We start from the raw sequence: 23,329 nt of genomic DNA, 5'->3' as shown, positions 1-23,329 counted from the left end.
TTTGCCAAAATTACTTTCTACTTACAGTGCGATGTTTCTAACAGAAAAACAAATTATGACTAACTATTCCTAAACAATGGCAACATAATTGGCATTTGTAATAGACATGGTTCTTTTACGAACAAAGTTTATGTATCATTTTTTGTAAAGTTTACTCTGCATCAATTTTAGGACACCTTACTATAAACGCTAGCACTAAAATGATTCTTTGGGTTCGTCATGATCTCCCATGGCTCACCTGAGCACGGTATGCTATTTCAGGCGACAAAGAGCCGCGCTGTTCCAGGCTATCAGACGAAGCAATACTATATTTGTATACGTATCGGTTCCATATTTGCAATCTTGCCATCTTTTATTCACGGAATATGAATAAGGCGACCGGGAATGGAGGACAGCGGTGTAGATCCGAAGCGATCTGGACAATGCCGGCGGCAGACAATGGCGCTGGTGGAGGCGCGGCGGCTGGGCTGCGCTGCGGTGTGCGGCTGGGGGTTCGGCTGTGTGGCGGGTTGCGTCATTAAAGGGGCGCCCGGCCTCGTTAGGGCGGCCGCGAATAATGCCGACTCGGCCACGCAGGTCTCCTCGCCTTTCGTCTCTGCTCGTCTCTTCTCGTCTCGTATCGGCACACCAGGACCACCAGCCAGCCCAGAGGGCAGCCGCTGCGGTCGCACCGACTGCACGCGATCGCCAACTCTGCGGCCTCACCGCTCGACAAGCGCGTATCGAGTTCTCACATCCCAGTTCAACACATGTTGCTAATGGTTGGTGGAAAATGGTGGACTGTACTGTGACAACGTCCCGTGGATTTCCGATAAATCAGACATCTACCATCCTCTCTATATCCTGGAACGCGAGCTCTTCGCCTCGCCTTCCGTATCTTTCAGTCCTCTCCCACTCGAACTCACCATTAACTTATTAATTTGCTCTTTCTCCTCTACCATAATGACCACCTACGGGTTTCCTTCACTCCCCATAAGCTTGATACTCCCCTGATTGATCTCCGATCATCAAGCTTCGGATTTTACTGCACTTGTACCAGCACATCATCCGAACCTTACATACCAATGCACACTTGTCACTCTGCCTCAACGAAACTCTACCACTTCTCCCTACATGACCACTAAATCCCTCCGACAATCAATTCATCTATGTTTACATATATACATGGCGGAGATTGTCTTGTACCAGTGCTAGTCATTCTGTTTCCGGTTCCACCTGTAATGCACCGAGGGAAAAACGAGCATCTAAATGCCTCCGTAGGAACTCCAATTTCTAGTATCTTGCCTTCGCTTGTCTTACGCAAAATGTACGTGGGTGAAAATAGAAATATTCTCTAATCAGCTGCAACTAAAAGTCCTCTAATTCTTCTCAATAGCTTTTCACGAGAAAAACGTTTGCCTTCACGATGCATCTCAACAATGTTCGCGTGTTGATTGAACGTCTGAAATGTTTCGATTTCTTCCTTTAATCCCACATTGTGTGGACCGCGGACATTCGAGAAATGGATCACCCAAGTGTTGTATACACGGTCACCTTTATAAACGATGTACATTTTCCTAAAATTAGCCCAATAATTTTTAAGTCGAGCATTCCTTTTCTATATTGCGACCTTACGTGCATGTTCCATTTCAAATCTCTTTCCAACATTACGCCTACATACAAGGACGAGCTCAAACATTATGACCACCTGCTTAATACTCTACTGGCCATTGAAATTGCTACACCACGAAATTTACGTGCTGCAGACGCGAAATTTAACGACAAGCTTTTCAGAGCATTCACACGAGGTTGGCGCCGGAGGCTACACCTACAACGTGCTGAAATGAGGAAAGTTTCCAACAGATTTCTCATACACAAACAGAAGTTGACCGGCGTTGCCTGGTGAAACGTTGTTGTGATACCTCGTGTAACGAGACAAATGCGTACCATCACTTTTCCGACTTTGATAAAGGTCGGATTGTAGTCTATCGCGATTGTGATTTATCGTATTGCGACATTGCTGCTCGCGTTGGTCGAGATACAATGACTGTTAGCAAAATATGGAATCCGTGGGTTCAGGATGGTAATACTGAACGCCGTGCTAGATCCCAACGGCCTCTTATCACTAGCAGTCGAGATGACAGGCATCTTATCCGTATGGCTGTAACGGATCGTGCAGCCACGTCCCGATCCATGAGTCAACAGATGGGGACGTTTGCAAGACAACAACCATCTGCACGAACAGTTCGACGACGTCTGCAGCAGCTTGGACTATCAGCTCGGAGATCATGGCTGCAATTATCCTTCACGCCGCATCACAGACAGGAGCGCCTGCGATGGTGTACTCAACGACGAACGTGGGTGCACGAATGGCAAAACGTCATTTTTTCAGATGAATCCAGGTTCTGTTTACAGCGTCATGATGGTCGCATCCGTGTTTGGCGACATCGCGGTGAACGCACATTGGAAGCGTGTGTTAGTGATCGCCATACTGGCGTATCAACCGGCGCGATGGTATGCGGTGCCTTTGGTTACACGTCTCGGTCACCTCTTGTTCGCATTGACGGCACTTTGAACAGTGGACGTTACATTTCAGATGTGTTACGACCCGTGGCTCTACCCTTCATCGATCCCTGCGAATCCCTACATTTCAGCAAGATAATGCACGACCGCATGTTGCAGGTTGGTTTGCTCGGTTGGTTGACGTTTCGGTATGCAGCCTGGTTGTCGGCGGTCGCTCTTTGCGCATGCTGGGCCCTTTTTTTGACGTGGGCAGTGGGGCTGCGGACGGAGGTGTGTGTGCGGTCAGGAGTGTGTACTGCGTCTAGTAAGAGGGCGATGGTCTCGTCTGTGTTGCTAGACGATATGAACCTGTAAAAGTGGCTCTGGAGGGTATGAGCCTTCAACCGGACAGTTACAGAATCAAGAGGGTGGGTATTATTCCGGTTCTTAAAGAACTCCTGTATATATGGTATATATGTATGTTGAATTTCGCTTTTTGGTACATTCGCCGGCTGTAGTGCACGAGCGGTTTTAGGCGCTGCAGTCCGGTACCACGCGGCTGCTACGGTCGCAGGTTCGAATCCTGCTTCGAGCACGAGTATATGTGATGCCGTTAGGTTAGTTAGGTTTAAGTAGTTCTAAGTCTAGTGGACAGATGACCTCAGATGTTAAGTCCGATAGTGCTTAGAGCCATTTGAACAATTTTTTGAATTTCGTGCTGTTTGCAGTTAACGGATGTCCAGTGTTTGGGCGACCATGTAATCTGTTTCGTGTTGACCACTGGTTCACAACTTATTGAACAGTGGTTTGCCTGTTTTGGACGCACTAGAAATACTGGCAAGGAGTGTATATTTAAGTGGGTGTCTGTGCACTCAGAAGTAACCATAGGTTTGATTTTCTGGCACTCCTTTCTGCCTTTTGCTAGTACGTGTAATCCACCTACAGTGACATTCTTTTGCAAAATTAAGAGATTTATGACACTGTTTTTCTTCTAGTTTGTAATTATTATTTAGGATTATAAGATAGAGTATGTGTCCCGGTTTCTACACTTTCGGCAGTGTTCTCGTGGTGAATGTTTATGTATCGTGGTTCCTGTGCAAAGGCAGTGTGAACTGCTGTTGTAGACAGTGATTGCAAGAGATTTAATTTGGCTGCCAAGAGTAATTGTATTCCTGTTTTGAAATCTTTCTAATGTTTCGAGGATTGTGTTGCTGTGGATGCTGTCCAGTTGCTGTGTGGTTTTATGTTGTTTCGGTGGTAAGATAAGCGGCGCGCGTCACCCGTTGCAGCTGCTCGTTTAACTCGGGGGCGGCGACTGGGCGGCAGCCAGTGACTTGTGGCAGATGGCGCGGTCGCTGCGTTCATCACCACACTCCAATTCTTCCGCGAATTTAAGTTGAGGATTTTATTGTTTTGTTCCTGGTGACTCCGAGGTGTCCGTCTTTCTTTCTTCGCCATTCCTTACGGCTTTCATTCAGGCTCGACCGGAGTTGTAGTTTACACGCACCTCTAATGACCGTTACTTATCACTGAAATTTTTGTAATACCTTAAAGATGCATTTGATTGTACTGGGTTTTTAATATCCTATTCAGAGAGATAAATTGTGAATTGTTGCTGTTGTTGTATCTTAAAAGGTGTCCTGCTCCTGTGGCAGTTTTTCTCAGTAAACCATTTATAGTTGGTACAGTTCTTAAGATTTATGTAAAGAGGGTTTTAAAACCATTTATTGTTTGGAGTGGGCCTTGACGCCTGTAGTCATTTTGTCTGTTTAGTAATTGTTCAAATTCTAGAGCACTTATGTGTATTATTCCGTTGTAACAGCAGTTTGAGGTTGTCACTCAGTTGTTAAATAATATGTGTTGGAAATTACAAGCCAGAGTATGTGTTTGATTGGTTATTATTGCCTTGTCTTTATTCAGTAGAATTGCCCTTGAGCGTGTGTCCCATGTCTTAGATGGGCACGCACACGTCGTGTAAATCGCGCAAAGAACAGAGTGCTTTTTTGCTTAGGCGGTATGCCACCTGATAGCGACCCAGAGAGGATCCATAGGATTTACATCAGGTGAATCTGGTCGACGAGACATCAACGTGAGTTTACTATAATGCTCCTTAAACCACTGTAGGCTTCGAGGTACTAACAGTTATCGCCGTCGGTGGAAGACATCAAGCATGAAGGGATGAAGGTGTAAGTAGGCTGTTTAGGTTTTCTTATTGGTAACGCCACATAGCGCTCGGTATGAAAAAATCACTGGCTGTGCCGTGTGCAGTCTGTGTTTAGTCTGCATTCTTGTCTGCCATTGTAGTGTTGGGCAGCGGCAGCTGGATGCTAACAGCGCGTAGCGTTGCGCAGTTGGAGGTGAGCCGCCAGCAGTGGTGGACGTGGGGAGAGAGATGGCGGAGTTTTGAAACTTGTAAGAATTGGTGTCATCAAGTGATAAATATATAATGACTATTAAGGTAAATACATTGTTTGTTCTCTATTAAAATCTTTCATTTGCTAACTATGCCTGTCAGTAGTTAGTGCCTTCAGTAGTTTGAATCTTTTATTTAGCTGGCAGTAGTGGCGCTCGCTGTATTGCAGTAGCTTGAGTAACGAAGATTTTTGTGAGGTAAGTGATTTGTGAAACGTATAGCTTAATGCTAGTCAGGGCCATTCTTTCGTAGGGACTTTCGGAAGTCAGATTGCGTTGCGCTAAAAACTATTGTGTGTCAGTTTAAGCACAGTCGTGTATAAATTTTTCTAAGGGGACGTTTCAAAGGTTGTTCGCAGCTATCAACGTGTCTTCGATTACTACCACAGATCCCCCGCAAGCGCAGGAGAATGTCTCACATAGCTTAATACGGGACCCACCAGAATGCGTCCGTGGCGAGTTGCACGTTTCGAACCACCGTTCTCCTCGATTAAGGCGTTTGTAGAGACGACCATCGACCTAGTGTAGCAAAACGTGATTCACCCGAAGAGCCGACGCGTTTCCCTTAACCGACTTTCCATTGATCGACGGGTAAATCCTGATGGTCCTGTCTTCACCGCAATCGTAACTGATGATGTCGTTGGGTCAACATATGAACACATAGGGATGGTCTGCTGCGAAGTTCCAAGTTCAAAAATCTGCGATAAACGTTGTACTCCGAAGCACCTGTGTGTGTATCAGTATTGTACTCTTTCGGAAGAGATGACACAGATTGCCATCTATCCTACTTTACAGAGCAGGCAAACCTCCGGACCCCACGTTCTGCGAAGAGCCGTGGACGTCCAAGCATTTAGCGCCTAGTGGTGTTTTCACTGTCCTACCTATTTCCGTAGATGCTCACGGCAGTAGCACGTGAACATTCGACCAGTTTCGACATTTGCGAGATTCTCGTTCATAGACTCTCCGTAATAATAATCTGCCCTTTGTTAAAGTCGCTGGATTTCCCCATTTGCAGCCCATATCTTCTCTAGGGTGATCCCTGTCCGTGTCTGCTCGGCTTACATGCTATTGTTGCCGCATCGCGTCCCACAACGCCACCAGATGGTATCCAACGTCGCGGTGGGCAGTAGTCACGATATTTTGGATCATCATAGATAAGTTATATTTAAGTCATCCTTTATCTTCATCCAACCATTAAACGATAACACTATTCCATACATTACAGCAACATTGTCAAAGATTCACGGATTCGTGCTCACTCTATATATCTGATCGTTAATATAAATAGAGAACAAGTTCGGCCTCATCACACTTCGCTGGAGCATCATGCTGATATTCTTGTCCCTGACGAACACTCTCCGCCCAGGGGAACGTACTGAGTTCTACCACATAAGAAGTCTTCGAGACATTCGTATATCTGAGAACTGATTCCGTATGCTCGAGTCTTCGTTAACAGTCTGCAGTAGGGCACTATGACGAATATTTTACGGATATCTATGAACATCGAATCTGTCTCTCGCTCTTCATCCACGGTTCGCAAAATATCGTTCGATAGAAGGGCAAGCTGTCTTTCATATGTTCGATGCTTTCTTCTTTTTCACATATGCCACCTTCCATTTCTAACAGCTTGATTTATGGTCCCCTATACCCACACGTATTATTAAATTAAAGCCCCACCCCATGTTTTCCTGTCTGCATGCGCATGTTTGTAAGGTGCCAGGACATGGCCACTTACACGTTAGCTTACCAACATTAGTATTAATAATAAAGGGACTAGCAAGGGCATCCGATCATGACCCTATTGAATTATGATAAATATGAGGCACTCTCGAGCAGTACTCCCTGCATGTCTGCAGGACTGAGCCACTAACTTAAAGGTTGGCGAAAAGCGTCAGAAGTTGAGAATTGTGGAATGTAAAGTCTGCAGATGGCCGTAGCTCGCCGGGCCGCCGTGGGTGTCAGGTAGCGGTCACCGGAAACGCGGGACAACACGACGCTTTTGGGGGTAGCTCTTCATCCAGAGCCACCTGTGCTGGGCAACAGGTGGCAAAGACGGAAATTTCGTTTGCCTAGGGGCATTATGACCTACTCGATCATTGAGTAGATCTCGGTGGAGGGATTTCGGCGATGATAGAGCGTTCGACATTGGCCGAAACTGAGTATTCTTCCGCCGCGTTTTCGTACGCGTGGGAGACGAGAGAATTGTGGAAGGACTTCGCCTTCAGCCATCGAGCGGTACGGACTTGGAGATGGCGTCGTGGCCATCGCCTTCGAAGGGAGATATACGGTCTGTATCGCAGCATTGCACCAACGCGTGCTCCGTGCAGAGTTCTACGGTTAGAGCTCTTTGTGTGCTCAGAAGCGGGATTTTCACCAACGCCTAACCACTTCCAACAACTTACCTAATATCCTCGATCTTGAAGTTATCCTTGCGAGGTGGCGAGTATTTATTAACGCAGCTGCCGGTAATAGGGGCGCGTAATTGCAAATTGTTAATGTGCCATTCTCCGGCGTGTGTGGGTGGACAAAGAGATTCACATTTTTTTTTTTTTTTTTTGTAACTTTTGTCAGTTGTGGGGTATATCAAATTAAAATGCCAATATTACGATCGAATTATCGACTTCATTGTAGCTAGCATTTACCGTGTCCCAGTAAGCTTTACATGTACTCTAGTCACTGCACAGATTGCCCAGACGCGAAGGAAAGAAGCGACGGACTGATAAGCCTAGATGTTAATCTCTAGAACTACTGTAGGGATTCTCATACGGTTTTTATTAATAGATAGACCGGTTCAAGAGAGGTTTGTGTATATCTAACTTCTTTTTCCCGTCTAATACGGGATATGTTGTACTCGCGCTTTAGTATTTTTATTTTTTTTTTAACTTTGAGGCCGGTTGCCCCTCCTGTCGCTGGAGTCACCTAAGCAGGAGCAGGTGGGGAATGGGGAGGGAAGGAGAGTCCTCTGTCTTCTGGGCTATCTATCTATGAACCGCGTAATCTTTTTTCTGTGTGTGACCTTATCTGGACTGTTTGCCTATTGTATTTTGTGAGGTGGAAAGGGGGCACCCACCCAGCATTTGCATAAACGAATGTGGGAAACAGCTGAAAACCACACTTAGTCTGGTCGGTGCACCAATTGGCAATCTGGTGCGCTGGGTCTGCCTCACCTTCCTGTCTCTCAAGCTAGCGCGTTGCTCTATACGATCGGGTAAGGCTTTTGTAGTCAAGACTAATCTCGGAAACTGCACGGGGGTATACAAAAATATGGAAACATCGCGAGAAGTGCATGCATGAGGATAGATTCAGATGCTAGCTAAGATGCATTTTGCACTGTTGTATCTGAGCGGCAGTTGCGCAATGTCTTAAATACGTTGCAAATACCGGTCGTGGTCGGAACTATCTTCTGTGTAGTTGTGAGTGCATTATGTCGGAAGTCAGTGCATTCACATAGAGGCAAGTAATTTGTGCTCTTATCGTGGTTCCGTAAACAAGGGAGCATAAGTGTTTGGTGTTTCAGGAGGCACCGTACTGATGTTTCATATCGCACTCAGGGAAAGTGGAATAACATGGCCTGTTAAATCACAAAGTCGACAAATATGTATTTTGAGTGATCGTGAAGAACGGTCATTGAAGAGGAGTGTAACGGAAAATAAGAGGACGATAGGTGCAAAAAGCCCTGCAGGACTGAATGTCGCATTTGCGAAACCTGTCAGCACGAAAACAACACAAAAAATGGTTCAAATGGCTCTGAGCACTATGGGACTTAACATCTGTGGTCATTAGTCCCCTAGAACTTAGAACTACTTAAACCTAACTAACCTAAGGACATCACACACACCCATGCCCGAGGCAGGATTCGAACCTGCGACCGTAGCAGCCGCGCGGTTCCGGACAGCGCGCCTAGAACTTCTAGACCACCGCGGCCGGCCCACTCATAAGTGATGCAAATTCCCGTAACAGGAAAACGACGTACCAAAGTCATAAAACTTGCGCTATGAGGCTAAGGAAGGAAGTTAGTCGGTCAGACGAGTCTTGTTACACACTTTTTCCAACATCTGGCCCAGTTCACGTCCGAAGGGTGAAACGTGGCGGGGGTAGAGTGATGATCTAGGCAGCCATATGGTGGTATTCCATGGACCGCATGGTTACTGTGGAAAGTCGCTTTACTGCTAAGGATTGACAATTTTGGTTGAAAAGACCCATTCCATGGTAGAATATTTGTTCCCTCATGGTGATGCTGTCTTCCAAGACGATAGGGTCCCAGTTCGCACAGCTCGCATCGTCCAGAACGGGTTTCCTGAGCTGGAGGAGGAACTGCCGCATCTTCGGTGGCCACCACAATCATCAGATGTCAATAATACTGAGCCTATTTTGGAGATAAGGTTGTGTGATCGCTATCCACTTCCATCATCGTTTCCTAAATACGCCACTATTTGCAGAAAGACTGGTACAAGGCCCCCTTGAAAATCATGTATTTATCCATTCCGAGGTGACTGGAAACTGTTTTTAACGCCAACAAGTTTGCTACACCGTATTAGACATAGTAATGTGTAGGGTTTTTGGTGTTTCCATATTTTTGTCAACCCCTGTCGGTAAAAGGGCATGCGGTGATGTGAAAATTTTTTTCCTTCCAACACATAGAAACTCAAACTGACAGTGGACGGTCAACCAAAATTACTTAGTCTTGTGTGGAACTGTAAAAGCATGTGTTAAATTTATGTTCGTACCACAGTCGTGCAATGGATGGGCTGATTTGTTAGCGCACGTACAACTACTGCACATATTACATATTGTTGACATTTCCTTAGCGTCAAGGGTTGAACGTTTTTAAGTTCCAAACTTGTTTCAAAAGCTTGATTAGCACGCCACCGAAACAGTCATACACCGAGTTGACAAAAGCCATCGGATACCTCCTAATATCGCCTCGGACCTCCTTCTGCCCGGCGAAGCGCAGCAACTAGACGTGGCGTGGACCAAACAAGCCGTTGAAAGTCCCCTGCAGAAATGTTGAGCTATGCTGCATCTATAGCCGTCCAACACTGCGAAATTGTTGCCGGTGCAGAATTTTGTGCACGAACTGACCTCTCGATTACGTCCCATAAATGTGAGATGGCCTTTATGTCGGGTGATCTTAGTGGCCAAATCATTCGCTCGAATTCTTCGCAATATTCTTCAAACCAATCGCGAACAACTATGGCCCGGTGACATGGCGCATGGTCATCCACAAAAAGTCCACACTGTTCGCAACATGAAGTCCACGAATAGCTGCAAATAGTGTACAAGTAGCCGAACATTACCAGGATCCATTAGATTCCGTGTAAACCCAGTCCATACGATTATGCCATGTTGACAACTTCTGTCCATGACATCGTGGGGTCTGAGCCACATTCAAACCCTACCATCAGTTTTTACCAACTGAAATCGGGACTCATCTCACAAGACCACGGTCCAACCGACATGGTCTCGAGCCCAGAAAGGCGGTGCAGGCGATTTTGTGCTGTTAGTAAAGGCACTCGCGCCCAACGTCTGCTGCAAAAGCGCAACAGTGCCAAATTTCTCCGCACTGTCCTGACGGATAAGTTCGTCTTAAATTCCGCATTGATTTCTGCAGGTTTTCAGGTAGTGCTGCTTGTCTATCACAACTGACAACTCTATGCAGATGCCGCTGCTCTCGTTAAGTGAATCCGTCCGCCACTGCTTTGTCCGTGGTGAGAGGTAATGCCTGAAATTAGGTATTCTCGGCACACTCTTGACTCAGAATATTGAATTCCCTAACAATTTCCCAAACAGAACATCCCATGCGCCTAGATTCAACTACCGTTCCGCACTTTTAATTCGGGTCGTGCGGACATAATCACATCTGAAACCTTTTCACATGAATCAGCTGAATTCAAATGACAGTTCCTCCAACGCACTGCCCTATTATACCTTGTGTAAGCGATACTACCGCCATCTGTGCATGTGCATACCGCTATCCCATGACTTTTGTCACCTCAGTGTATACTGTTCATTCACTCACCTGTAAGCCACACGCTCACTCCAGTCGCACGAGCTCCTCCATGAGCGAAGAGACCTGAAACAACAGAAAACATGTTACTTTCCGCTCACTCATTTGTCAAACAAGTTGAAACCAACATTGCTGTACTGGATGTTACATTTTCTATGACGATAAAAGTAGGTAAAATTGCCAGTGAAGCATTTTTTTCCAACATTTATGTGAAACTCAGTCATCTGTAACAACGCTGATAACACGCATTACGCATTTTCATTAGTGTTAGTAAATGGAGTTTTTCTTCTATGCAAGTATCTACATTTTCTCAAGACATTTTCACGAAAATGAATTAACCTTCCTCTCGAACCTGTACGAATAAAACTGAAGATTGTCATACCTCAAAGAGATACAGGCAGATATCGGGTTTATCTACGGCCCTGGCCTTTTTGTGCCAGCAGCCGCCTGCTCGCTACCCAATGTCGTAACGATGGCGGCAGATGCCGTGTTCCCGCGATATTTCTTCGGCAGAATAATGCCTGAGGCCGACGATCTTTGCTTTATTCCATTAGGTATTCCGTTTACTAACCTATATTGGCACTGAACGTGGATCGGCTCCCGGTAGAACGAATTTCCAGAAAATCACCGGCATCAATCGATGTCTGATTGCAGGGTTGCGATACGGTCCTATGTGCTGGATTTCATGTGATGGCGTATAAAAAAAAAGAAAAAAAGAAAAAAGGCAAGGTAGTTCCAAGAGAGAGAAGAATGAGATATGTGAATTGATTAAGATGTTTTTGGTAACTTGACTCGTTGACTTGTACCTAGATGAGAAATCGCAGTGGTCCAGTCATTCTCTCCCAGGGTCGAAAAGAAATCAGAACTCGGATCCTTTACATCAAATGGTCATCCTCTAGGCAGCCGATTATGCAGAGACTATACAGTAAATATTATTTTATTGTTGATTTCGACTTATTTACATGATTTTTCAGGCTCCTTACAATACATGGCACTACAATGGAAAGGACATACTCGTATTTTGTGAAGAAGCACTGTTCCATGATGGAAAATATAGTTTACAAGAGACTATGTCAAAAATGATTTGCAATTTGACACAACTCTTATATAGTTCATACTGGCCTTCGTCCTCGTTTATTTTATTGTTATGTTGTTGTGGTCCTGCTATGGGAGTTTTATCCTAATTTCTCAATTTGTCTTCCTTTTGTTGCAGGTAGATGATGACCGTTCCTTGGAAGATTGTATCAAAGAGGAACAACAAGCGGTGATACAGTTTCTTGTGGTCGGAATGTATACATGGGGCTGCAGTCCATTAAATACTTTCGGCACAATACGTGAACAGTGTCTTGCCGCGACGGATTGTCTACGAATTGACTGCAAAATCCAAAAATGGTCGTACAAGTGTTACGCATGAGGAACGAGGCGGAAGATCTTCCGCGGCCACAAATGATAACAACATTGAGCGGCCACGTGACTTGGTTCTGGTACACAGACGAGTGACTATTGCTGAGTTAGCACATCGCTTACAATTTAGTCGTGGTTCCGATTGACGAAATCATCCACAATAAGTTTGGTTTTCATAAAGTCCCTGCAAGATGCGGCCCGAAATAGCTCATAGTGCTGCATGAACAAACGCGTTCCTACAGTTACCAAAGACATTGCGATCGCTATGATAACAAACGTGACGACTTCTTAGACAGAATCATCACTGGTGACGAAACATGGATCCACCATTACGAGTCGGAGAGTAAATGGCGGAGTATGGAATGGAAACATCCACAATCACCCAGCAGGAAAAAGTTCAGAACCCAACCATCCGCAGGAAAACTGATAATGCTTACAGGTTTATGGGACTCACTAGGCTCAGTACTGAGACATTATCAGGAGTGGCACAACATTGAACAGTGCGCGTTACGATGAGGTGCTAGCTAACAGGCTAAAGCTTGCAGTTAAAAGCGGTGGATTACTGTCGAAAGATGTGTTATTGCAGGATAATGCCCGTCCACATACCGCTACCGACACTGCTGGAAAGCTCAAAAACTGAAGTCTGAAGCAATGCCCCATCCTACGTCTAGTGCTGATCTTGTCCCTTCCAACTAACACTTGTTTGGTTCACTCAACGACGCATTAAGGGATAGTCGATTCACATCGGACCAAGAAGTGGAGGACGCGGCACATGCGTGGATCGAAGCTCAGCCGAAAAGCTTCACTTCTGAGGGCACCAGGAAACCTGAGCAACAATGGACCAAGTGCTTTGAAAGCAAGGGGATTAGATGGAAAAATTATGTTAACGTACGTGTCCTATTTCTATTGCAGTAAAAGGCATAGTTACGTTGCGAATAATTTTTTGCTTATCGTCGTAAAATAATAAATCAACTTCTTATTTGTTTGTTTAAAGATAAATGTGAGGCAGGAAATAATAGAGGCTTGCTAGAAGCGTTAAAGGCGTAACAAATCTCCCCCCTAGATATACTGGGTGATCAAAAAAGTCAGTACAAATTTGAAAACTTGATAAACCACGGAATAATGTAGACGGAGAGGTAAAAATTGACACACATACTTGGTATGACATGGGGTTTTATTAGAACAAAAAAAAAAAAAAACACCACATATTGTTAGACGCGTGAAAGATCTTTTGCGCGTGTCATTTGGTGATGATCGTGTTCTCAGCAGCCACTTTAGTAATGCTTGGCCTCTCAGATCCCCAGACCTCAGTCCGTGCGATTATTGGCTTTGGGGTTACCTGAAGTCACAAGTGTATCGTGATCGATCGACATATCTAGGGAAGCTGAAAGACAACATCCGACGCCAATTTTGAAGCTGAAAGACAACATCCGACGCCAACGCCTCACCAAAACTCCGGACATGCTTTACAGTGCTGTTCACAACATTATTCCTTGACTTCAGCTGTTGTTGAGGAATGTTGGCGGACATATTGAGCATTTCCTGTAAAGAACATCATCTTTGCTTTGTCTTACTTTGTTATGCTAATAATTGCCATCTGTTGGACATTCTTTGAACGTTTGTATTTTTTTGGTTCTAATAAAACCCCATGTCATTCCAAGCATGTGTGTGAATTTGTACCTCTGTATCTACATTATTCCGTGATTTATTCAGTTTTCAAATTTATACTGACGTTTTGATCACCCGGTAGATTCGAAATCTGCAAAATATAGCGAGCTTTACTCTGCTTGCGTCCTCCTTTGCAAGGCGGCGACGAGAATGGCCGTGTGGAGGGGAGCAGTGGGTCGCGTTGCGGGGTGACCCTGACCCTCCAGAGGGCGTGAGTCAGGCAGCACAGCCGCGGGCGGCCGTCTCTCCACCGCTCTGCTCTGCTGCGTCCACGACAACAACGCTGCATCTCGCTGCAGAAACGCTGCAGTTTCGCTTCGCGTCGCTTGCCATTGGCGAGCATCTTTCAGTTCTCCACAATTACTTACGAAGCAGCAGTACGAACGAGGGATTTTCACAAAGCTTTAATTACCTCATACAAACAATTTATTTAAGTGATTTATGCAGATTGATGTACAAAATCCTGGTACACAATGAAATCCTCACCTGGCAGAAAGGAAAGTGGGGTGTAATTGGATAGGTAAGGAGAAACCTAGATAGCAGTGACAATTTTCGTTGTTGGGACTACAAATTTATTGGCTCTGAGCACTATGGGACTCAACTGCTGTGGTCATTGGTCTACAAATTTATTTCAGAGAAAGATAAACAAGACACAAACAATACATATGAACTATGAAGATTTATTTTTGATGGTTTAAACTACATTTAATATAACCCGTAATTGGGGAACATGTGGTTATACGCAATACATCTACATCTACATTTATACTCCGCAAGCCACCCAACGGTGTGTGGCTGAGGGCACTTTACGTGCCATTGTCATTACCTCCCTTTCCTGTTCCAGTCGCGTATGGTTTGCGGGAAGAACGACTGCCGCAAAGCGTCCGTGCGCGCTCTAGTCTCTCTAATTTTACATTCATGATCTCCTCGGGAGGTATAACTAGGGGGAAGCAATATATTCGATACCTCATCCAGAAACGCAACCTCTCGAAACCTGGACAGCAAGTTACACCGCGATGCAGAGCGCCTCTCTTGCAGAGTCTGCCACTTGAGTTTGCGAAACATTGCTAAACATATCCGTAACGCTATCACGCTTACCAAATATCCCTGTGACGGAACGCGTCGCTCTTCTTTGGATCTTCTCTATCTCCTCTGCCAACCCGACCTGGTACGGATCGCACACTGATGAGCAATACTCAAGTACAGTTCGAACGACTGTTTTGTAAGCCACCTCCTTTGTTGAGGGACTACATGTTCTAAGGACTCTCCAAATAAATGTCAACCTGCCACCCGCCTTACCAACAATTAATTTTATATGATCATTCCACTTCAAATCGTTCCGTACGCACACTCCCAGATATTTTACACAAGTAACTGTTACCAGTGTTTGTGCCGCTATCATATAATCATACAATGAAGGATCCTTCTTTCTATGTATTCGCAATACATTACATTTGTCTATGTTAAGGGTCAGTTGCCACTCCCTGCACCAAGTGCCTATCCGCTGCAGGTCTTCCTGCATTTCGCTGTAATTTTCTAATGCTCCAACTTCTCTGTATACTACAGCATCATCCGCGAAAAGCCGCATGGAACTTCCGACACTATCTACTAGGTCATTTGTATATATTGGTAAAAGCAGGAACTCTACAGGGTACAAACGGGCAGAGTTTTTTTTCCGTCAGGGACGGAACACATTGATGCTCAATAAAGTAACCTTCATTCTACCCTGTACAATCCTCATCCCCTTCTCACACTTTAAATACTTTCCCGAATCATCTGATTTTCTTGTTGACGGGTCGGTCTCTTTACGAAGAAGACAAGGTGTTTCATTCTCATCTTCACAAGAGCTGTTTGTCTCATGTGTCTTCAGACTCTTCTGACTCTTTTTTATGGTCTAGACCCGAAGACCTACAATAGTTTTCTAACCTGTCGGGAAGACGCTTTACTTGTATTGAGCTCATTTTTGTAGGGAGACACCGTGATAACGGTGCATTTTCTTCCCCACCTGCATGTTGATGGTCTCTCGTAATGAGGAACTGACTTCAACTCTCCGGTGATACAGTGAATGAAGACTGTGTTTGCATATCAATCGACGGACCGGGATGTAGAGAAGGAGCAGTAACTGACTCTGTTGTATTCTGGGAATCTGGCATTGTTCTTTCTGTTGTATCTCATCGTGCAAATTCCTCTTCGCCAAATGCATTTGCATTAAGTGGGAAGACGCCCGTCTCTTTAAACCCAGATAGGTTATTCTGCATTGTTGCTGTTCTATTACGTGCAAGTCCAAACAACTGAGCTATTTGGTACTGGGTTGCCACTCCTCCTGGATGGCTGTTGCGCCATGTTTTGATTTCCTGAAAGTTTGAAGCGCTTAATGGTCCAATCTCAAACGAAAACATTCTTCAATAAGGAATAATTAACCATATTATTTGTTAGGAAAATAATCTAAAACTGTAGTTATAATTATTAAATTGTAGTTATTAAAACGTGTACACACAAGTAGCGTATCGTTAAAAGTATATGCTTCTTACGTCATATATATATATATATATATATATATATATATATAAGTTGTATGCAACGAAATCATGTGGTAACATCAACTAGTTACAGTTTTACCCCATCGGTTCTACTTGGTTTTGCCCCAACTATACCTTACCTGAAAAATCCCTTCTGTATAAGAAAGAAACTGAAGAATCGTTTAATATAGCATATGTTCATAAAGCGTGTTGAAGGTGTTGTTCATTGTATTACTAGTTTTAACTTCTAATACGACACTATAGGTTCCTTAATAAACACAAAATATCATAAAATAAAGCACACAAACATAAAAATCTAACAAATACTTTTTCTCTACATCAACGCATATGACACTACGAACCCTCATGGCGCTACTGACGTTGCCGCGTGTCTTCATGGTCTAACGGCCAAAAAACAATGTTAAAAACTCGTAAAGAGAATATGATGATTGCCGGTTTCATCCTCATACCCGATTGCAACCCAACTTTCTCTACCCTAGCACGCCGCTAGAGGCGTGGAGTATCTTGCAGTAATAGGTTTCCTGAATATGAAGATGAACTATGTTGCAACAATGCACGTTGAGTTGGTGGAAGTGAGCGACAATAAGACACCACCATATGACACAGTGATTAAGATGGCGCAAACGCTACCATGTCGTCAAACAACTCTGAATGACGAAGGGCGAACTGGTAGACCCTCTCTGTGTGAGTAGCAAGAGAAGCAGACACCCTGGTGCCCGAGCAGCGACGCCTCACAATGGAAGCAATACAGAAAAAAGTGAAAATGAGCCCTCGATTAGTTTTCAATATATTTCTCGACATTTTGAGCATGACAGGTCGCCACCCGCTGTAATTCCGCGACTGCTCAGACTCATCAAAAATACCGCCGAACAGCGGCAGCCGCGCACATGCTGGCTGCAGTTGTATCCGACCAATCCAGATTTACCCACCACATCACCATGGGCGTATACTGGGTGTAGCACGACGCCCGTGAGACAGAGGAGGAAAGCCCAAGCACTGGAATTATGTAGATCCAACACCGCCGAAAAAGGCGAAGGCCGACTCGAAGCTTCGAAGCCCCGTTACTTTTTCCCTTACGGATCCTCCAGTTAATAACATTTGGAGGACAAACCAACTGCTCGCAATTCTAGGAATACCGACACATTGAATGTTAAAACTAACACCACTGTCATCTGAATCTCATCCTTTACTTTTTGCATGGTATTTTTCACTTCAGTGACAATGTCTGGCACTCAATCTCGTTTCACTTAGTATCATCGATGCGCATGCTGTCTTTGTACCTACAGTGTGCAACACGCAAAGATATATGCTCCAGTCTGTGTGCTTAAGAACTATACAATATGTTTCAAAGACTTCGCATGAAACGGTTCGATGTGAAAGGTCACATCAGGTGGAGCAATATCTGTTAGAGACAAAACATTTGCTGATGCTTCCTGGCGACAATAGGCGTCCCTTTGTATTGGTTATGCCCCTGAGAAGCGGCTGACATAGGCATTCTGCTGCGTGACTATGCTTTGTGTGTTGCCTATAATCCAATCAGATGCTCCCCATGAAAGAGAGCAGACCCAGCCCAATAAAATTAAAAGTTTCTGATTTACATCTAAAATACATCCCTACGCTTAGAGACACTCATTCTTAAGGTTTTCTTGTTAAAAATTACTCTATTGATTTACAGAGGACTGTCGTAAATAGCACTTGCGGGTAGTAGGCCCTGATCGTTCGGTGATATCTCGTCGTCCCAGGACCAGCGAACATTAAAGGAAGCCTAGCATCACTCGGAAGCATCAGCGTCATTTTGTTTCTAACAAACTTGTTCACAGTGACGTCATCTATCACACTTAGACGTTTCATTAACAAACTGAGAAACACCCTGTATAGTTGCAAATACGTATAGGACTATCCTGGAAAGTTCGAATACCCTAAAACTTTCACCGCAAATATTGCGGAAGTGGAATGTGTTATTGATGAGCGGTTTTCACAAAATGGACTGATAGTCAGGTGCTCCTATTATTAGCCAATAAACAGATCGTAATAATACTTGGAATACTTTTTGTGCAAACATTAATATAAACAAACTAAAAGAAGGGTAAACTAAAATGTTAGTGGTGTTTGTTGCTGGATTCTAGTGTAAGTCGTTTGCGGAGATCGTATTTTGAAAAGTTTGCACACCGACACTTGGTTTTTTTTTTTTTTATTCAACCTGCGCTGTTGTTAGATGCGATGTTGTTATATTTGCTTACAGTGTGTATGTGTGTTCCTTCGGTACATTTCGACTTGGTAAGTCCCAGCAGTAGGTCGTTTGTGGACGTTGGGATTTATCGATGGAGAAAAAGCCGATTTTAGGAAGAATGTAGTTCGTTCTTGCACAGTGTACGCTGTAAGGTATCCCAATAGACGTCAACCATATCGGCAGTTGTTTATCAACCTCTTCAATCAGTTACGTGAAAGGCTTTGCGTAACACGTAGATAACGTAACAGAAGGAAAGAAATGACTACAGAAGAGGGGGAAACTCCTAACAGACCATCTTCCACGGATGCCAGAAGACGTTCGTTGGCAGACTAGGAGGAACCGGTGGTACCAACATGATGGTTGTCCATGCTGTAGTGCAGGAAGTATTATTGCATGTCTTGAAGAATCGTTTCAAAATTGTCCGACTGGAGACAGAGGACCTGTACCCTGACCGGCCCGGTCCTCACTTATAAACGCCTGTAGATTGTTTTTCTTTTTTTTGTATGGAAAGCTGAAAGTAGCTGTCTGAAAGGACATACCAACTACACCCGATGATATGCAACGGAGTGTTACTGCAGCTGCTCGGACATCTCCGCTGAAATGCTAGCACGTGTGCAGCAGTCGTTCCATACCAGAGTGGAACATAACATAACATATGATGGTCAATTGTCTCGTTACTGGTCAGAATCCACATACCTAGTGTATGCATTTGTGTTCTTCTTTCGTGTCTGCCACCACAGGCATTGTACAATCGTCGTTGTGAGAACTTTTCGAAATAAGATACCTCGTAAACGACTCGCACTGCAACAAACACCACTAAGATTTTAATTTACCCTACTTTTAGTTTGTTAATATTGTAAGTAGGATGTTTAGGTTTCTATGTTGGTAACGTCACGTAGCGCTCTCTATGAAAATCACTGGCTGTGCTGTGTGCAATCTGTGGCTGGTTGTCATTGTTGAAATATTTGCTATTGTAGTGTTGGGCAGTTGGATGTGAACAGCGCGTAGCGTTGCGCAGTTGTAGGTGAAACGCCAGCAGTGGTGGATGTGGGGAGAGAGATGGTAGAATTTTGAGGGCAGACGATCTGAACGTGTGTCCATCAGAAAGAGTAAATTTTATGATGGCTTTTGAACATTGTTAAGGTAAATACATTGTTTGTTCTCTATCAAAATCTTTCATTTGCTAACTGTGCGTATCAGTAGTTAGTGCCTTCAGTAGTTACAATCCTTTATTTAGCTGGCAGTATTGGCGCTCTCTGTATTGCAGTAGTTCGAGAAACGAAGATTTTTGTGAGGTAAGTGATTCATGAAAGGTATAGGTTATTGTTAGTCACTGCCGTTCTTTTCTAGGGATTATTGAAAATCAGACTGCGTTGCGCTAAAAATATTGTGTGTCAGTTTAGTGTTGATCAGAATAAGTACAGAGGGAAATGTCTGAGTACGTTCAGTTTTGCTCAGCTGTTTGAAAATGAAATAACTTAAGGGGTTTACCAGCACAGTAATTGATAAATTTTTCTAAGGGGTCGTTTCAATATCAATAGGTATTGTTCATTTAAAAAAGTGTATGTTCGCACAAAAAATACACTTTCTAAGTATTATACAGTCTGGTGATTGGCTAAACAATAAGAGCCCCTGACTACCAATGCATTCTGTGAAAATCGCACATCAATAGCGCTTTCCATTTCCGCATTATTTGCAGTGGAAGTTTTAGGTAATTCACCCTGTATATATATTCGAAATTGATACCGGTAAAAGAGGACTGTGACTGTAGCGGTGGTGCGATGACACTTCTGCTGAGCCAACATTCGAGTTAGTAGTGTCTGGAACAGTTCTTCTCGAGACATGCCTAGTATCCCCTAACTCTGCCTCAAATTTCACGGAACTAGAAACTGCCGTAAGAGCGCACAGTCAGGTGAGCCATCAGCGAGAGGAAGTGGGGTGACAGGGTCGCTGGTACGGCTAGGAGCGGCTCTATTCGTGGCGGCTGGCGGCTGGCGGCTGGCTGCCTTCCCACGGCCGCCATGCGTGATGCACGCCACTGCAATCCCAGCCCACACGACACGCGGCCAACGCTTTGATCCGCAACTACAATCGACCTGCCGAAAAAATCGTGCGGATACTTGATTCTCCTCGTAACTGCGACCGGCTCTTTTTCTTCTAGAAGGACGCCCTGCGTAGGTGACCCCTCAACCAAACCGTCTCCTCACTCATGTTCAACAGTCATCACACAAGTGACTGGAGAAGGGCAGGCGCACAGTGACAACAGATCACTGTCAGAACTATACACTGTTTTTTATTGCGAGAAGCGGAGCAACAGTGTCTTCCTGCAATGCGTCTTGGGCCAAGACCGTAGTGTCTGTGTTCTTTGCACCACATAAAATCACATACATTGTTGCGAAATACTAAAAAAATAAATTACAGAACACATAAGACGTACTTGCACTCAGATGTCCTCAGAAAAGTATTATACTTTGCTTAATTCAAAAATGCCGCGCGGTCTAAGGCGCTGCAGTCATGGACTGTGCGGCAGGTCCCGGCGGAGCTTCGAGTCCTCCCTCGGGCGTGGGTGCGTGTGTTTGTCCTTAGGATAATTTAGGTTAAGTGGTGCGTAAGCTTAGGGACTGATGACCTTAGCAGTTAAGTCCCATAAGATTTCACACGCATTTGAACATTTTAATTCAAAAATTTACCGGCGTGCGAGTCGCCACTTCCGCAGGAAATATTAATGTAGCGCTTGGAGCATAATCACACACCATAGTATTTTGTCAAAATATGAGATAATGTTACTGTGACTGTGTGAAGCTACAGAAGAGTGTGAGTGAAAGTTAAATCAGAGACCAATGCGTTCAGTATTAAATTACAAAACAGACTTCCATGATGTCAAACGCAATGTCCACTTCTATAATATTTCTGTGTGAAGAACAGTTTAACGTAATTCGTTTATTTTAGTTTCAGCTAATGTCCATGCAGTGTAAACTGCTAAAAAAAAGTGTTGCCCTACTTGCATCTCTACGAATGTTTGTTAGCTTTGATTCAGGGAGAGGCAGGGAATGACACTATAAATGAAAACGAACATTAATAGAAAATAAAGTCAGTCTGTTCGAAAATGCACGTATCTGAAATCAACATCTGCTGCTGGGTAGCATTCAAAAGTATGCTGCTCCGCCCTGTGCACTGAAACATTTTGGATCCTCGTCGGTGTTATGTCCACAAGGTGGTCGAGTCGTTTCTTTCAAAACTGCCTCATTCTTTTACTGTGATCCTCCTGCGGCCATCCAGCTGAAACATTGACTCTCAAAGTGGATAGCACATGAAGGACACTACGTCGACATTACCCATCTTTCAAATTACTTTCGATGGCGAGGAAAGGCGTGCGACATACTTTCATTGTACCCGTCCAGAACATGACCCATCTGACTGCTGAACGGTGGGACTGCAGACCTCAGGCGCACATTGGTGCTTGCCTGTCTGTCTCCACACCGATATGTCGTGTGTGTCTGGGAAGACACAATGACAATATTGACCAGGTAACCACTGAAGAATAGTTTTCCTAGAATATTAAAGGCCGTTAACACAAACTTCTATGCGGAGTAAGTTATTTACAAGGAAGTCATACAAATGTGTTTATGTGGCTGAAGGCCAAGGCGATAAAAAAAATGGATAAAGTATGCATTCGCTAATGTTGGATTTGTGTAAATTCAATGCTGAATATCACTTGGAAATGTTCGAAGGTTAATCACGCAATCGGTACATAGGTGGCGTAAGATCAAATTCAGAAAAGTTCAGGTCACTGTCCTAAGTTAGATAGGGATTTGGAGCTAAACACAACAGAGCGACTGTCCGATGACGATTCCTTAGCGAGCTTCTGATTGATGGGCTCTAGATGCAGCCGGTGTCTCGCCCAGACAGCTCGAAGGAATACCTGCTTCGATGGCTGAGACCCAACGGCCGATCCAAGTAGCCAAGCAAGCATAGTCTGTAGGCGAAATTGTCCTGAACTGGTGGTGCAGTGTTAACATGATGGGTATTGTCTGAGATTCGGTGTGGTATTGTTTAGTTATTGCTTCTCGTGTCTGAATGTGTCTGCGTCGTTTTGGTCGTCCTTTTGTGGACTTCATCGAAGTGGTGCTTCCAGAGGATTTGACGGTCGAAAGTCAGACAACGGTATTTCACAGTTGGAGTACATGCAATTGGCAAGTTGAAAATCAGATGTGGGGGATGTTGGCCGGACGCCACCTAGGCAGTTGTAGAGCTTGAGTTTTGGCAGTATCAAAACCCAAAGGCCAGAGTAGGCAGTTTGTAGTCTTCACTTGACAATTTCTGACCACCGACTCCAGCAGGTGCGTAAGTTGTCATCGGCGTAGACGTATCTGGTGACACATGGTAACGTAGGGAGGTCGAACTGGAGATCCGTGGTTGAGTGGCGTCGTAAATACTGTGGCGGCGCACAGCTCTCGAGCACATGGCGATCGCAGTGCGTTCTCGTAGAAGTGCACTCTGTTGGCAGCGGACTTGGCACCTCTCGTGGCTGCTGTCAGACACTGAGCACAACAAGTGGGCATGTTACAGGCGCTCTAGATGTTGTTG

At 44.5% G+C, this 23,329-nt stretch overlaps 1 protein-coding gene across 8 annotated transcripts in view; it reads right to left on the bottom strand.

Moving 5' to 3' along the window:
• The window catches only part of LOC126269255 (glutamate-gated chloride channel), a 659,915-nt gene that overhangs the window by 372,778 nt on the left and 263,808 nt on the right, over positions 1-23,329 (bottom strand). For all 8 annotated transcript variants that reach the window (XM_049973978.1, XM_049973982.1, XM_049973980.1 and 5 more), the window contains exon 2: positions 10,913-10,966. The gene's annotated coding sequence lies outside the window, so the exon portion shown is untranslated. The remainder of the gene's footprint in view (positions 1-10,912; positions 10,967-23,329) is intronic.

The sequence above is a fragment of the Schistocerca gregaria genome, chromosome 1 (genome assembly GCF_023897955.1).
Source record: "Schistocerca gregaria isolate iqSchGreg1 chromosome 1, iqSchGreg1.2, whole genome shotgun sequence".
In the NCBI taxonomy this organism is placed as follows: Eukaryota; Metazoa; Arthropoda; class Insecta; order Orthoptera; family Acrididae; genus Schistocerca; species Schistocerca gregaria.
This window is presented reverse-complemented; position numbering and strand designations above follow the sequence as displayed.